The following is a 13,536-nucleotide window of genomic DNA, read 5'->3' as shown; positions in this document are numbered from 1 at the left end:
AGCTGATTTTCTGGAAAAACTGGCCAGTCTAGACACGCCCTAGGACAGTGGTCCCCAACCTTTTGGGGCTGCCGGGCACCCGGGGGCGGGGCTGCGCACATGCCCGGGGGCGGGACCAGCCATACGCCGTGCGCCTGGTGCCACCGCCACCGATGCGCCGCACTCCTGGGGCTGGCGCCACTCCTGTGCCATGCGCCCAGGGGCGGGGCCGCCCATACGCTGCACGCCCGGGGCTTGAACAGCCCATGTATCGCACACCCGAGAGTGGAGCCACCACCACCCATGCACTGCGTGCCCAGAACCGGTGCCTGTGCCGCGCGTCCAGGAGCCAGCAGCATCCATGCGTCACGTGCCCAGGGACAGCGCCGCTCCTGTGCCACGCGCCAAGGGATGGGGCCACTCATACGCCGCGCGCCCAGGGCCAACACAGCCCATGTATCACGCACCCGGAGGCAGGGCTGTCCATGTGCCGCGCGCCTGGGTTGGTGCCGCCCATACACCGCATGCCTGGGGCAGGCACAGACCTTACGCCACGCACCTGGGGGCAGGGTCGCCCATGTGCTGCACGCCCGGGGCCGGCGCTGACCCAGTGCCACACGCCCGGGCTGGCGCCGCCCATACACCATGTGCCCAGGGGCAGGATCACCTAAACACCCATGTGCTGCGTGCCCGGGGCCGCCTCTGCCCCTATTCTGAGCGCCCAGGGGCCGGCATCATCCATGCGCCGTGCACCCGGGGTCGGGCCCGGCCCCGGCCCCGATCACTTGGTGGGCGCATAGAAATGGCCCGGCGGGCACCATGGCGCATGGGTGGTGGTGGCTCCACTCTCGGGTGTGCGATACATGGGCTGTGTCAGAGGCAGCAGCGTGGGGCAATGGACAGCTGGTCCATGAGGCGAGCTGCTTTTTAAATGCTTCCCTTGCAGATCAGCTCCTGCCTGGCATCCCCCACTGCAGCCTCTGATACAGAGGCAGCAGTGCATTGTGGCAGGGGGCTCCTTCAGAGTGGGGCCAGAGCACACTGGCTGCTGGCCCTACCCCCAGGGACTATAGAGTAGTGGAGTAACTAGTAAGAATTCATGTGGTTAAATCGACTATTCAATTAACCGATATTTAACATCCCTAGTTAGGAGGGAGCTTCTTGTGCATGTGTGTTACTGCCATATTGTCCATTGAGTAGGATTCACATCTTTCTCTTAAGTACCTTATACAAGCTTATTTGAGAGAGAGGATAACAGAACCGATTGAATGGTGAAAATGCCTCATGAATAATTTAGTTGTAGCATGGCAGAACAAAATGCCATTTTGTGCTTAACACTGACTCATATATATAAGTAAAAGAAAACATTCACAGAGAATTACTTATGACTTGCTAGAAAAATCTGCAACTGTTTGACAAGATATAGCACCTGGCCAGATAAATTTTGGAATTAAAAACCATTCAGACCACTGATTTATTTACCCCTTTGTCTGGAAAGTTTTACAGAATATCTAGATCAGTGAGTGGCCCTTCTTTGTCTCAATGGGCCACAAGATTATCATAAGGAGGATGGTCTCCCGAGATAGGGTAGTTTTGCTAATTATGCTTGTGTACCTAGAATTTATGGAATGTACTGATTTTATGAATCTGGCCTGCGGAGACAGCAGGGAGCCCGTCAGGCTCCCCTGCTTGCCCTGTGCACTGTGCAGAAATGTGGCTTCAGGGCACCATTTCTGTTTTAAAACTGTAGATGAAGTAGGGAGGGGCGATTCAGGAGCCATCCCGCCCCCAGCACAATCCAGAAACCAGCCAATGGGAGCTACTTGTTAGAATAACAGGCAGCCAACAAGAACCATGTCCCTTCTCCTGGGCTCAGTTATTCAGTGAAGCACATGGCCAAGGGAGCAGGCAGGCTGGCTGGGAAACATTTTAAGCTCTGCAGGTAGGCTAGTTTGGCAGCTGGCAGGTAAGTCTCTTGGACACCCCAGCCCTTTCCTGCCCCCCTCAACATACCCAAATCCTCTGTCTGCCTCTTATACTCATACCCCCTTCCAGATCTGGCACCCCAGTCTCCTGCCCCAGATCACAATACCCTCCTACCCTAGGTCACACCCTTTGCACTCCAGTCCCCTGCCCTTGGTCACAACCACCTCCTTCACCCAATCTCCCTCCTGTACCCCAATCTCTACCCTAAGCTCCTTTCTGCACCAAAACTACATCCCAAACCCCGCATTGCCTCCATTCATATCATGGAAGAGTGCAGCCCTCAACCACTTGCCAGAGTGGCTCCCCATCAAAAATTATTGCCCACCCCTGCTGTAAGGGGGTGGCTATGGGACCCAAGGTAAATTTTGGGGTGGCTATAGCCGTTGCAAGAGCTAGTGCTGCTTCTGTCTGGCTGACTGTTAGGGAAAAAAACGTAATTTATTATTTATCTCAGTATTCTGATTGGTCTGCATTTTAATGCAGCTCTTCAACTGCTGAACAATCAAGCACTCTTATGTTATCTAAGTCCCACCTTTTTAGACTCACAATAACAAACCTGCATGCTGCATACTACAATTCCTAAAGTTCAGTTTCTGTAAAGTGGTGTTAATATATATTTTGTTTGGGAACAGTAATCATTTTGTCGTATATTTACAGTGCTTTCAAAGTAAGTACACCTTTTTCTTGCAGTGTAATGTATGTCATTTTCTAAAAAAAAAAAAAAAACATTAGATTGAAATTACGTATTTTATAGCTGTTTGTTTTGTGCCTTGTGATTCCCTCAGAGATTGCAACCCCCAGTTTGAGAACCCCTGATCTAATACAATCAAGTGGCCCAGGTCACAGGAATGACAGAAGTGGGTTTTACCAGGTAAAATAATCATTTTTACTGTGTGGAAAAAACTAGTTAGAGAGCTTAAAGCATTTTCTGTTTAAAAGTTCTTTAATGTCACCACATTACACTTAGTTACATATTCAAATTATGATTACATAGGGCAGTAGATACAAGGTTATACAAATAAAAAGTATATCTGTAGTGGTTGTAATGCTAATTATTATAATGAACATAAAAATGTCTTTTCAGTATTCTGCTCAATGAATTTTTTACAGACATGACTCATTTCTATAATATTGAAAACTGAAATATAAGTCAAAATATTCAAATATATAAAAGAATGCCGAGTTGTATGCCTGAGGCATTAAGCAATAAAAAGCATGCAAATATACAGACTACCAGCCCCTTTGGGCATCCTGCATTCTACAGCAGAAAACCAACTTTGATATAGTGGATAGATTGAGCCTAATTTTCGGTTTTGAACAGAAATATCTAAAGTTTTTAAAAAAGTCATTCTGTACTTGCTAGAGATAATGGTTTTTCCATTTCCCAATGTAAATAAGATGTGGAGGCAGGAAAAGGGAATAAGGGAATTTGTGTGCAGCCATCTCGGTCTTGTTAACAAGAGAGCAAGAGTCAGGCTAAGTCTGTGGCCTGACAACGCGAGATCTGTAATTAGACGCTGCCTTCGCCTCTCACCTCTATACGGAGATAAGGATAGAATGCTGACTCTGGCAGGGACCTTGAGATAAGGAGCATCTGGGTGGAACTAAATAACTGTTAGCCATAGGTGTTTGTAATGGGAAGGAGACTAATTGTTATTGTTATTATATCTAATAGACAGTATATAAACTGCTTCATAATTGCTTGTATTCGAAGATCTGCCTTGGAGGGGGGGCTCCCCCCCCCCCCCCCGTCTGAACCAGTTTTTCCCTTGCTGTGGCTCGTAATAAAACTGCCTCTGGCTACTTGTTGCTTAAACACAATGCAGAGTGAAGGCTTGTTTTCTTCCACAATTTGGTGCCGTGACTTGGATGGCAACGCCCGATTGAAGACAGCGACAGCAGCTGCAGACCGTCCCCCTTCACCTTCAGGGCGCCAAATGAGAGGTAAGAGACCTTTTGAAATCTCTACTGAGGTGTGGAGGAGGACTGCCTGTAGGGTCGTCTGCTTCTTGTGGGCTCATGCCATCCGAACTTTTTGAATCTGCAACAAGGTCAGACGCAAAGCGGTTACAAGGAGACTGTTTTGTTACACCCAAGTAGGCCTACGTTTATGCAGTGCTAGGAACTGCTGTGATTTTGGTGGTGCCACCCCGGGTACGGGAAGAAAATTGTATTGCGTCCGGACATAAGGCACCTGGGTTCATGCAGTGCTGGGAACTGCTGTGGTTCTGGGGGGAAATGTGTTGTTTGCCGCCCCAAATATGGACGAGGTCCATAAAGAGAGATGCATCTAAAAGTGAGAAAATTTCTGTGTGAAAACCATGCTGAGTGTGAATGTAATGAGTGAAGCGTGAATGCCGCTGCCCACGTCTCTGAGAAGTAAGCTGATTCCAGCCGCACCAGGGCTCTCCCACGAGGGAGTTCTGAACGCAAGGGGGGTCAGCCGAACCTCGAGACCGAGCAGATATGTGAAGGAGTGATGACTCCCCTTATTTCATGAGCTGCTGATAAGGTCTGACACTCTATACCCAGCAGACCCCTTCTTTAGTTTCCTATAAGCCACTGAACGGACGGGGAGTGGACAGGATACTCCCCTGAATGACTAAAATGGATGGGGATCAGTCTAAGCATACCCCCCCAGACAGCTGAAAGGCACCCCTGCGTACTACATGTACGTGCATCATGGTCCAAGGACCTGTAAGCATTTGACAGATTGACAGAGAAAGAAATTAAAGCCCTGAGGGATGAGACTGAAGCTCAGAAAAGCAAAAATCCTCCCTGCAGTGAGAAATGTAACTTACATGCAATTGCACTGCCTCTCCCAAGCTTAGGGGGGAATTTGGCCCAACATTACCCCCTCTACTCCTCTCTATGCCCAGCCCTATATGGGCCCTTACCACACATCACTGAAGATAGAGAGGAGGCACAGAAGATAATTGAAAGGGATTAGATCTTCCCTATGGAAAAATGGGCTCTAGTTACAAATCTGTCCGATCCAAAGCAAAACACTGAGTTTTGGAATAGACTTAACAGCTTGTGGGAAGTATTCCTCCAAATTCTCAAGGAAGGAATGCCTGCCGACGATCAAGCCATATTGGCCCTAGGCATTTTGGTTGGATACATATACACAAAACACAACGCAGGAGTAGGAAAGGGCTGCCAAGCAACTGTAGGAGATTCTCAAGACCTTGTTAGCAAATAGATAACAACAGCCTCTCTGGCTGGAATCGCAGGCAACCCAAGGATGTTTCACAATGCACAAGTGAGGGCCGTCCAGAAAAAAAAACAGTTAAAACCTTTCCCTCACACACTGTTATAATTAGCTTGAGAGCGTAGGAGGACGTAACCCAAAAGCCACCCTAAAAGCCAACTAGTAGGAATTGAATTTGAAAGTGTAATCACTAGAAGCTAAATCTGCCCTAACAAGGAGACACATTCTGCAACATAAATCTCCTTACAGAGCATGGTCAAGTGATCCACCCCAGAGTCAGCAGCATAGATCAACTGCTGCAGCATGGATGTTATGAAAACCCTATACTGACAAGTTTAAACTTAGTAATAGTTGACTGTAATAATACACATTTGGATTTACCTATTGAAAAGAATTAGGAGGTGTGGGGGCTAATGGGAAAGCCCACCCTCCTTACCAAATTAATACTGGACAAACCTGTGTCATTGAAAAAAAAGGTAATTTAGCAGGAATTAAGATGTATCATAAGAAGAAAAAGCATGTGAAAGGAGAAGGCAAAAAGTTTGGAGCCCTATGGGCATAGTTGAAGGAATAAGGAAAGGAATACAGTCATTGGAAAGTTAAATTAACAGGAATGAGAAACGTTTTCTTTGGAAGGACAAAGCAAGTGATTTGAAGGTATGTGAAGGTGAAAAATGGACTCTGTGGGAGTGTAGAAGGAATTAAGCGATTGTTGTAATATATGGAGGGAAACCTGCTTTAAAAAGTGACTCCTTGTTTCTTGCAGCCTCTTTCAATAATCCAGGCAAAGAAACAATCAAATGTAAACATTTGGCTACAGACACTTTTGTTAAATCTGCAAAAGGAAAATAAGGAATTCTATTGACACTTAACTGGCTAACTGTATAAAAGAATGAAATCTATACATTCAATCCTTAAGGTTAAATTTACTCTTTAAGAAAACAAATCATTGTTTTAAGAATCCAAGCCCTGAAACTTCACTGTGTCTCTGTTCAAGGCTGAGTTGATAACACTTTTGGCTTGCTTTCAAATCCAACATTATATGTGAATATAGGCTGCCTGACTATTTCAAAGGAATATAAAACACCTGTCCCCTCAAATAAATTGTCCAAATACAAACAAAATATTTATAAGCGCCCATTTAATAAAATTTAATGTCAATATTATTACTATAGTCTTAATAAGTAACACTGTATATGATTCTTTTCAGGAAAAGAAAAGCTTTTTGCTTGCTGGAACAGTAACTGACCAACACCTTGTGCTAAGGAAAAGCATTATAGCTTCACACATTAAGCCTGATCTGTAGCACAAGAGGGAAACTGAGGCATGCCACTGTTGGGGAGGGCTAGCAACTCAGAGGTAATTCGAGGGAGTGGAAGGTCACGAGTACCGATGAAGCGCCCTTGTTCTTGTAAAGTTGTAGCTCACTCGCCCATGGAAGTGGTAAGGAACTAGCTGTAACTGGTTCCCCTAACAGATCTTAGGCAGTATTTTAAGTTATAATGGACCACACTGACGGGGGTAAAAATGTTTTCTTGTCTTTCAGATCATCAGAATGCGCTGGTGCCAGCTGAAGAAAAACAACATACAGCAACAACAACAAAAAACCATGGTTCTGTGTCATGACATAAGTTTGTGTTCTGTCCAAGTTTGTCTTGTGTGTCTTAATTGTAATACGTATTGCAAATATTGTTGTGTGTAGGATATTGTTTTAATGAAAGGATAATTTGAGTAAAGCAGAAGCATTAATTTAAACAAAACAAAAATTAATAATTGGGCCTAATCAATTGGCAACTCTAAACTTAGTCAACTGGCAACTTTAACATTTAGTGAAAGGATAATAGTTTGGTAATTGTTTAGGCTAGGAGAATGTTAACAATGTCTCCACAGGTGTACAAAAATAACTGGAAGGAAGCAAGGAGTGCATCACATGAACAGAAGGACTCGAAGTGGGGTACCAGCCCTCTCCCCCACCGGATTGGTTTTGCTTTAATGGCTACACAAATAAATATTTAGCTTCTGCAAATTTGCACACCAACCATAAAAGTGGTTTGGCCAGAGATAATAAGACATCTATAAAACAACACGGGCAAGTGGGACATCAGCATATTTAAGTAAAAATGCCCACAACAATGAGGAAACTAGTAACCGCACCATTTCAATAACAGCTACTTGCCCTGCTACTCATTGGTGCCTGATGCCTTAAAAGGCCTCAAGAATTATGGAATTGCATGGGTTATCAATTAAACATCTGTGAACCATGCTTGGTCCTATAAGAGAAACAGTGACTCTAGTCAATGTAACCTCCTTCAAGTCACATACATAGAACAAATACACGCTAATAGCAATGGGGAATACACGGCCTTGGGCCACCCCTCATTCACCCATAATCATTTTATTTATTGTAACAACATGAACACTACGAGGACAAAGAATACACAGTCCTCTGAGTTAAAGTTCATATGGAATATTGTGGGAAAGAAGCTAAACACTAACAGCAGGCCATTGAAGTTGGACCTACTGACTCCCACTGGGGCTTTCCACGTAAAGCCCAAACAAAGGTAACCCCTGAGGCATGGCTGTCATTTGTTAAACAATGGCCATTGCTAACTTGCCCTCATTTGGGTATTATTAACCAGGTCCTTAAGGACAAAATAGAGCCTCCCAATTGTGCATCATGCCCTGAACAGACCCCTGTCCCAGAACCAGGACAACTGTTACTGGTCCTTACCTTAGCTATGTTCCACACTGGTATAGACCAGCTGTGTGCTAGACTGGCTAATCAAATTGGCAAGTGCCTGATTAGGCAATGACGGGGCTTAGCAGATACCATCGCAGATTGGTTTAGGCCTGGAAACTCTGTCAGCAACACTTATGTCATAGCCCAGAAATTGTATAGAATCCAGGCTAGATGCAGTAATATCCAGTGCCCGTAAAGGCCTAGACACCAGCCAAGCTAACCAAGTGATCCTAAATAGTTTGAAGGATCTGTCCAGCTCTGTGTCCACTTCACTAGACCTAACCAGATATTTGGACCAGAGACTAATTGGATTGTTAATTAATGGAACTAAATTAAAAGAATTAGAAGGCCAGTATTGAAGAATAAGATAGCTTTGACCATCCAGCCCTTATGGTGGTGAGTCCCCATCTCCCCCGTGCCTACCCATGGGAGTGGGGAAGTAGAGAATCCATGAGGACCCAAAGGCCCACCTGGACAGGGCATAGTATAACCATTTGTTTTTGGCCCCTCTGGGGATTCCTCACTCAGATCAGATCAGAATGGTAACCACCCTGCTTGTAACAAAGCAGGAGCATATAGATAAAGTTGAGAGCATTGCTTATTCTGAAGTTGTGGGAGCCTCCCTATATCCAGGGATTGTTGCACCCACTTTGATAAGGACATTTTATGTACCTGCCCATTTAACATCATGACGAATCTGCCTAGGTTTGATGTGGTTGTCTCAGAGAAACAAAAACATCGAGATGGTCCAAATGAACGGTCCAAATGAAGAGAGCAAGAGTCAGGCTGTGTCTGTGGCCTGACAACACGAGATCTGTAATTAGACGCTGCCTTCACCTCTCGCCTCTATACGGAGATAAGGATAGAATGCTGACTCTGGCAGGGACCTTGAGATAAGGAGCATCTGGGTGGGACTAAATAACTGTTAGCCATTGGTGTTTGTAATGGGAAGGAGACTAATTATTATTGTTGTTATATCTAATAGACAGTATATAAACTGCTTCATAATTGCTTGTATTCGAAGATCTGCCTCAGAGGGTGGGGGCTCCCCCCCACCCCCCGTCTGAACCAGTTTTTCCCTTGCTGCAGCTCGTAATAAAACTGCCTCTGGCTACTTGTTGCTTAAACACAATGCAGAGTGAAGGCTTGTTTTCTTCCACAAAGATTAAACCATTAGTTGCTAGTGCTTTGTCCTAAACTAGTTTACCCTGGACATTACCAACTCTGCCAGATAAGGGCTTTTAGCATTCCTGAGTACAGTGAAACTCCAATTGTCCGGAATCTAGTGGTCCGGCACTCCTAATAGTCCAGCACCAACTGGAACCAGGAAGTGCTCCAGCCAGCCAGACAATTCTCCGCACCACTTCTCCAAGTCCGCTGCTGCTGCTGCTGAAACTGATGAGCGGCGGACTTGGGGAAGCTACGGAGCAGAGCAGCTGGGGTGCTGCCAGGTGCCAAGCAGGGGGGTGAGGGGCGGTGCTGCGGGACCAACCGGGCAGCTACCCCAGCTGCTCTGCTCAGTTTTCAGCAGCGGTGGATTTGGGGAGGCTGTGGGGCAGAGCAGCTGGGGTGCTTCCAGGTTGGTCCTGCAGCACCGCCCTTACCTGAGCAGAGCTGCGGGACCAACCCGGCAGCACCCCAGCTGCTCTGCCCCGCCGCCTCCCCAAGTCTGCCACTACTGAAACTGACTAGCGGAGGACTTGGGGAAGCCGGGGGCAGAGCAACTGGGATGCTGCCCAGTTGGTCCTGCAGCGCTGCTCAGGTGAGGGATGGTGCTGCAGGAGCAACCCAGCAGCACCCCAGCTGTTCTGCCCCACCGCTTCCCCAAATCGCTGCTGCTGCTTGCAGCCCCAGCTGGCCTGTCGCCAGCAGCTGCGCAGGGCTTCCCCGGTCAACCGCCCGCCGACCCTTCTTAGCCCCCCTGCTGAAGTACCTCCTGATACTCCGGCTTATCTGATAATCCAGCAACCCTACGGTCCCAAAGGTGCCGGATTATCGGACATTTACTGTACTTGCTGTGGGTGCATCTACACAACACCCTAAACTCGAAATAATATATGCAATTTGCATAACATCAATTGCATATCTTATTTTGAGTCTATTTCAAAAGACTTTTGAAATTTGGTGCTGTCTACACGGTGCCAAATTTCAAAATAATGTGCTATTTTGAGCCATTTCTTAACCCTCGTGCAACAAGGTTTACAAGGATGGTGAAATAGCATGCCCATTATTTCAAAAAATATTTCAAAATAAGGGGTGTGTTTTTTAAGACGTGGGGTAGCTATTTCGGGATACATCAGTATCTCTTCTGTGTAGACATACCGATTATCACTGTCTCTTGCTCCAAAACCATAGAGGACCTAGCCATTTCTGGGATCCTTGGACTGTAGTTGTGTGTCTATGAACTCACTGCCAGCCCTGGGCTTGAATTCACCCCTGATTATTAGGAACTATTGCCTATTTTTTTTATATTACAAACTTTCAAGATTTTTGATGAAAGCAATCATTGTAGAAACATGTACCCAATGTGGATATATAAGAATTTTGCTATCTTGTTTTTTCTTTTGCTAAAGAAGATAGATGGACATTATATACCAGCAGAGCAATGGTTACATACAGACAAATGTTTTATTAATCTCTTCTTGTATCATCACACTTAAACTAATGAAATACTTCTCTCTTGTGATTAAGACAATTTCAGTTTGATTCCATGATACATTCAGTAAAATCTCACTTTAAAAAAAAATCTCCCTCATTCAAATTGATAGCATTGGCTTCGTAGCTTAAGGGCCATGTAGGGATCTCCCACAGAGAAAGTATATCTGGCTTTCCTCAGGGGCTTGGGGAAAATAATTGTTACTGTACATTTTAAGAGAAACAACTGTCATTGATTTTCTTCATTACCAAAAAACAAAAAGCAAAAAATTGAAATCCTATCCAAAACTTGTTTACTTCTAGTGTGAAATAAATGTTAAGAGTAAAACCAGAAACTTAGAATTTTGTAAATACAAAATGTATTTTCATTTGTATAATGGATGGGTATACTTGTTTAAAAAGAATATAAGAGTTTTCTCTAGTAAAGGGCTAGTATCTTGTTAACATTCATTACAAGTTTATTATTTCAGTACTTCTCAACAAAGCTGTTTTTGACTTTGTGTCTGAAGTACAATTTTTCATGACTTGTGCCTTGTCATTAATTTTAGAGTAGGAGTGATTTTTCACTTACAGTAGCTCTTAGAAATAAGAACATAAAATACATGGTCCATTTAAGTGGAGGGTGAAAAGAAAAAATTACTTATGATTTTCCCAGGTGCCAGGTCTACCCACTCATACTGAAGTGCTTTGTCCTAAACTGGTTTACTCTGGACATTACCAGGATAAACTAGTCGTTTACTAGTCAGGGATAGTAGTTGCTCTCAGTTTACTATAGAATAGCCAATTGCTTCCTCGATAATCTAGGAGATTTATCATAGAATGTGGAACTTTCTAATTTCTGTTTCACCAGTGTGAATTTGGCTACCACAGTCATGACTAAAGTCATTGTTGAACAGCTTCATTCAGTCACTCATGTTCCATGGTTGGCTGATCTCATCTACACTGCACTCAAATTCTGAAGGACATCGATTACTCCTGCCTGGGGGTATTTCATGCTGGGCTTTCTGATCCTGATATCTAGATAGATGTATGTGTAGTGCTAAGGAGTAGCTAGTGGTCATGGTACATGTAGGTACCAAGGTCATAGGGAAGAATAGGAGAGAGGTTTTGGAGGCCAGATTTATGCTTCTATGAAAGAGATTGAAATCCAGGATCTCTATGGTAGCATTCTCTGAAATGCTTCCAGTTCCATGCGCAGGGCCAGGTACGCAGGCAGAACTTCAGAGTCTCAATGCATGGATGAGATGGTGAAGGGAGGAGGGGTTTAGATTTATTAAGAACTGAGGAAACTTTTGGGAATGGGGGAGCCTATAAAGGAAGGATAGGTTCCACCTAAACCAAAATGGAAACAAATTGCTGATACTTAACATTAAAAAGTTAGTAGGGAAGTTTTTAAACTAACTGGGGGGAAACTGACGGGTTCATAGGAACACATGAATCAGGTAGAGACATCTCTTAGGGGAGGATCTTTTAATAGAGATTCTCTACAGTCTACTAAAAAGGAGAGGATGGAAGAGGATAAAGTAGGAGTTAGCTCACATGAGAAACATCAAATGAAAAAGAGTCTAACATCAGGAAATGGCAGACAGATAAATAGTGACAAATTTTTAAAGTGCCTATACACAAATGCTACACGTCTAATAAGATGGGTGAGCTAGAGTGCCTCGTGTTAAAGGAGAATATTGATATAATAGGTATCACAGAAACTTGGCGGAATGAAGACAGTCAATGGGACACAGTCATACCAGAGTACAAAATATATCAGAAGGACAGAACAGGTAATGCTGGCAGGGGAGTGGCATGATACATGAAAGAAAATGTAGAATCAAATGAAGCAAAAATCTTAAATGAACCAAAATGTTCTACAGAATCTCCATGGATAGTAATTCCATGCTCTAATAGTAATGTAGCAGTAGGCATATATTATCGACCACCTGACCAGGATAATGATAGTGACTATGAAATGCTAAGGGAGATTAGAGAGGCCATCAAAATAAAAAAACTCAATAATAGAAGGGGATTTCTACTATCCCCATATTGACTGGATACATGTCACCTAAGAACATGATTTAGAGATAACATTTCTTGATACCTTAAATGACTGCTTCTTGGAGCTGCTGGTTCTGGAACCCAGAAGGGGAGAAGCAATTCTTGATTTAGTCCTAAGTGGAATGCAGGATCTGGTTCAAGAGGTAAATAGAACTGGACCGCTTAGAAATAGTGGCCATAATATAATACAAATTAACATCCCTGTGATGAACAAACACCTCAGCAAGTGGAAAAACACCTCAGCATCCCAATAGTGTGGCATTTAATTTCAGAAAGGGGAACTATAAAAAAATGAGGAGATTGAACAGAAATTAAAAGGTATAATGACAAAAGTAAAATCCCTGCAAGCTGCATGGAAACTTTTCAAAGGCACCATAATAGAGGCCCAACTTTATATATTACACACCCCAAATTAAAAAATACAGTAAGAGAACCAAAAAAGTGCCACCATGGCTTAACAACCAAGTAAAAGAAGCAGTGAGATAAAAAGGCATTTTTAAAAAGTGGAAGTTAAATCCTAGCGAGGAAGATAGAAGGGAACAAACTGTCAAATTAAGTGTAAAAATGTAATAAGAAAAGCCAAAAAGGAGTTTGAAGAACAGCTAGCCAAAAAAAAAAAAAATCAAAAAGTAATAGCAAAATGTTTTAAGTAGATCAGAAGTAGGAAGCCTGCTAAACAACCAGTGAAGCCTCTGGACAATCAAGATGCCAAAAGAGCACTCAAAGATGATAAAGTCATTGCGGAGAAACTAAATTAATTGTTTGCTTCAGTCTTCACAGCTGAGGATGTTGTGGAGATTTCCAAATCTGAGCCATTCTTTTAGGTGACAAATCAGAGGAATTGTTCCAGATTGCGGAGGTTTTGGAACAAAATGGTAAACTTAACAATAACAAGTCACCGGAACCACATGGCATT

General features: G+C 43.9%; 1 long non-coding RNA gene across 1 annotated transcript; it reads left to right on the top strand.

Moving 5' to 3' along the window:
• The first annotated feature begins 1,825 nt into the window (after positions 1-1,825).
• LOC106732197 (uncharacterized) lies at positions 1,826-9,042 on the top strand. The gene is made up of 4 exons (XR_012905166.1): positions 1,826-1,945; positions 2,751-2,836; positions 3,792-3,909; positions 6,723-9,042. It is a non-coding gene; the product is annotated as an uncharacterized LOC106732197 (long non-coding RNA).
• Positions 9,043-13,536: the final 4,494 nt, after the last annotated feature.

Source organism: Pelodiscus sinensis, chromosome 7, assembly GCF_049634645.1.
Source record: "Pelodiscus sinensis isolate JC-2024 chromosome 7, ASM4963464v1, whole genome shotgun sequence".
Taxonomy (NCBI): Eukaryota; Metazoa; Chordata; order Testudines; family Trionychidae; genus Pelodiscus; species Pelodiscus sinensis.
This window is presented reverse-complemented; position numbering and strand designations above follow the sequence as displayed.